This window comes from Sciurus carolinensis, chromosome 6 (genome assembly GCF_902686445.1).
Source record: "Sciurus carolinensis chromosome 6, mSciCar1.2, whole genome shotgun sequence".
NCBI classification, from domain to species: domain Eukaryota; kingdom Metazoa; phylum Chordata; class Mammalia; order Rodentia; family Sciuridae; genus Sciurus; species Sciurus carolinensis.
Window position 1 is genome coordinate 40,420,526 of NC_062218.1, and position 3,438 is coordinate 40,423,963.

General features: G+C 35.1%; 1 non-coding gene across 1 annotated transcript; it reads left to right on the forward strand.

The window, feature by feature from the left end:
- Positions 1–815: 815 nt before the first annotated feature.
- On the forward strand, positions 816–921 carry LOC124987788 (U6 spliceosomal RNA). Its single transcript, XR_007109298.1, has one exon. It is a non-coding gene; the product is annotated as a U6 spliceosomal RNA (small nuclear RNA).
- Positions 922–3,438: the final 2,517 nt, after the last annotated feature.

A 3,438-nucleotide genomic window follows, 5' to 3' on the forward strand; every position in this document is an offset into this window, starting at 1 on the left:
TCAAATACATTTCCCACCAATAAAAGATTATACTCTTTTACATGTCATTGAGTATCTTATCCACCATGATTTCATCCAATGTGACTCCTGCCCTTAGACTAAGTTTCACTCTCTTTTTGTTCACTGATGATCTCTTGGGAAAACACTTTAATAACTCTGCTCAATTTTATTTTATTTTATTTCACTCAAGTAAGTAAAGCCCTATTTATTTTATTTTCTTTTTTGTAGTGCTGGAGATTAAACCAAGGGCCTTGTACATGCTGGGCAAGTGCTCTATCACTGAGCTACATTCTGACCGTAAGGTCCTATTTTATTTTACTTTGTTGAGTACAATAATTTTATTAACTTTTTTTGACAGTGATAAATATTTTTTTTTAATTCTTTTCATACATGTATATAGGATATTAATGTCTTTCTCCATCTACCGTCCTTCCCCCCAAACCTCCTCACCCCTCCCCTCACTTCCTTCTGTACAATCCAAAGTTCCTTCATTCTTCCCTAACCACCCCCCACTATGGATCAGCATCTGCTTATCAGAGTAAAAATTTGGGTAAGGCCCTATTTTGAATGGTTATATGTAAGAATGGAAAGTCAGGATGAGTTATCTTTAAAAATATTTAAAGTATCTTTGAAAGTATTCCCTGCAAATAGTGAATAGTTTTGAGGTTGACGTGAATATGCCCCTAATTTGTAGTGATTAGGTTTTTTTGTTTGTTTGTTTTGTTTGGAGGAAGGATTGTTCTCCATATGTTAGAGTGGTTTGTTTTGGCCATCTGTCTACATGTCACCCGCCCCCCCCAAAGCATTTAAAAATTGTATCTTTTGGTGCTCGCTTCTACTAAAATTGGAACGATACAGAGAAGATTAGCATGACCCCTGCGCAAGGATGACACGCAAATTTGTGAAGCGTTCCATGTTTTTTTAGATGCTGCCTACATTTTTCTGTTGAATTACTGGTTTCTTAACTTCACTTTTATTTTCATGCCCTTCTTATCTTAGGGTTCTGTCTTTTATAATTCATATGTAATATTTTATGCACATGCATTCCTATATATGTAATCTATATTTAAGTCAAGAAACAAAATACAGGTTGAGCATCCTTAATCCAAAAATGTGAAATCTGAAATGTGCTGACACTCAAAATGTTTTGTATTTTGAAGCATTTGAGACTTCAGATTTTCAGATTGGGGATACTCAAAGAGGAAAATTTATGCAAATATTCCAAAATCTGAAACATTTCTGGTCCCAAACATTTTAGAAAAGGGATACTCATAATAGACCAACAATAAAATCTGTGATAAAATGAACTCCAGTGAATCCCTCTTTCCACCTTAAGACCACCATGCCAAATATCTCTAAATCTACCAATATGTTTCTTTCCTATGCTTTTTGATTCGTACTTCCCTCCCAGAGAAGAATTTTGGTTTTGCCATGTTCTTTCATTTTTTTAAAAAAAAGTTTATTTATACAATTTGTGAATACTTAGAAGAGAGGAGCTTAAAGGCTTCAAAACAAAGTAATTATAAGGAGAGGGAAATGCTAAATATCCCTGATTTGATCACTACACTGTATACATGTATCAAATTATCACAACAAATTCCATAAATGTGTGCAATTAAAAATAATAAAAATAAATATTTGCAATGTGAAAAATTGTATCTTTTGGATGTTTCCCTTAGTTGTCTCCATGAACTCCCTTCCAATTCAGTGCTTGAAGTTGTATTTTGTTTCATATTCATGCTGAAGAATTGGTTCTTCCTAAGCTGAACAATCTTTCAAATGTCCATTTTTTAGTCTTTTAATTACTGAGTCTCTGACGACCTTGGTCTGTTGGTGCTCTCCTACGTGTCACTATTTCTTATTTATCCTATAAGCCTTAGCTCAAGTGCCATCTCCTTCAGAAAACCTTTGTGTCACCCTCCCCTATCCTCCAGAGCTTGGCAAAGAGCCTCTCTTCAGTACTCAAGATTATTTTGTGTTTATTCTTTCTATGCATTGGTCATATTGTATTAGAATTGTTTGGTTATACCTCAATTTTTATTACTAGATTTTGAGTTTCATGAGGGTAGGGATATCTCTTTTTCTTCTTTATATTCTTGCATATTTGATCACAGTTAGTGCTCAAAGACTACTAGAAGTTTACTTCATCCTGAGCATAAAATTTATATTCTTTAACATATCATTTGCTAATTTCTTTATTATCATTCCTGGCTACTCTATGCAGATACAATGGATGGACCATAACTTAGGTAACTTTACACTTCATAGAGAGAGTGCTGGACCCTGTATGAACTAGCATAGACTAGTCAATCAGAACATGCATTTGAATGAAATAATGAGCAACAAAATGGCAAAATCCAGGATAATTTTTTTTTTTTGGTGGTGCTGGGGATTGAGCCCAGGGCCTTGTGCTTCAAGGCAAGCACTCTACCAACTGAGCTATATCCCCAGCCCTAGGATAATTTTTAACCATGTGGTCTATGCATTTCTATGTTTAACAACTTCAACATACAATTGTAGTAAAAATTTTTATTTATTTTGATTAGGAAAAAACAAGCAAGATGAAATGGGATGATGCATATTGCATCTGTATGAGCACACAGGGTGGTTTCCCCTGGTATCTCTGTGAAGCCTTCTCTGTACCCCCCAAAAGCAGTGCTGGTATGTGTACAGGGGGAGACTGAGAAATAACTCCAGGTGAATACACATGTTTTTATCCTCAAGTCCTCTTCTGCCCTGGAGAATTGGTTGGATCACATGGGGCCCAAAAGGGCTTTGTGTGTCCCTTGAGGATCAGGAATTGGGCTAGTTAGCACACCCATGTTGGTTGCAATGTCATTCATAATAGCTAAGAGGTAGAACAACCTGAATGCCATTGATGTATGAACAGATAAAGAAAATGTGTTATATGCAAAAATGTAATGTTATTCAGGCCCTAAAAATGAAGAAAATTCTGTTAACATGCTACTGTATGGATGAACGTTGAGCCCATTATGATAAATGAAATAAACCAATTTCAAGAAAGACAAATACTGTATGATTCCACCTACATGAGGTATCTATAGTAATCAAACTCATAGAAGCAGAAAGTAAAATGTTGGTTGCCAGGACTGGGGGCAGGGAGGGAAATGAGAAGCTTTCCAGAGGGTATGTTATTTCAGTTTTGGAAGATGAGAAAATTCTAGAGATTTGTTACATGATAGTTAAACTATACACTTGAAAAGATTGTAAATTTTGTTATATGTTTTTATTTATTTATTTATTTTTTGTTATATGTTTTTACCTTGATAAAAAGTAAATTTAAAAAATCCTCTTAAAAAGAAGTACCGAACTAGATGCTGGCAAGGTAGATACCTCTGACCTTCTCCCTCATGCCCTAATTCTGATGCTGGTTCTCTAGCACTGAAACTCTATGTTGACCCAGGAAAGTGAACCCCA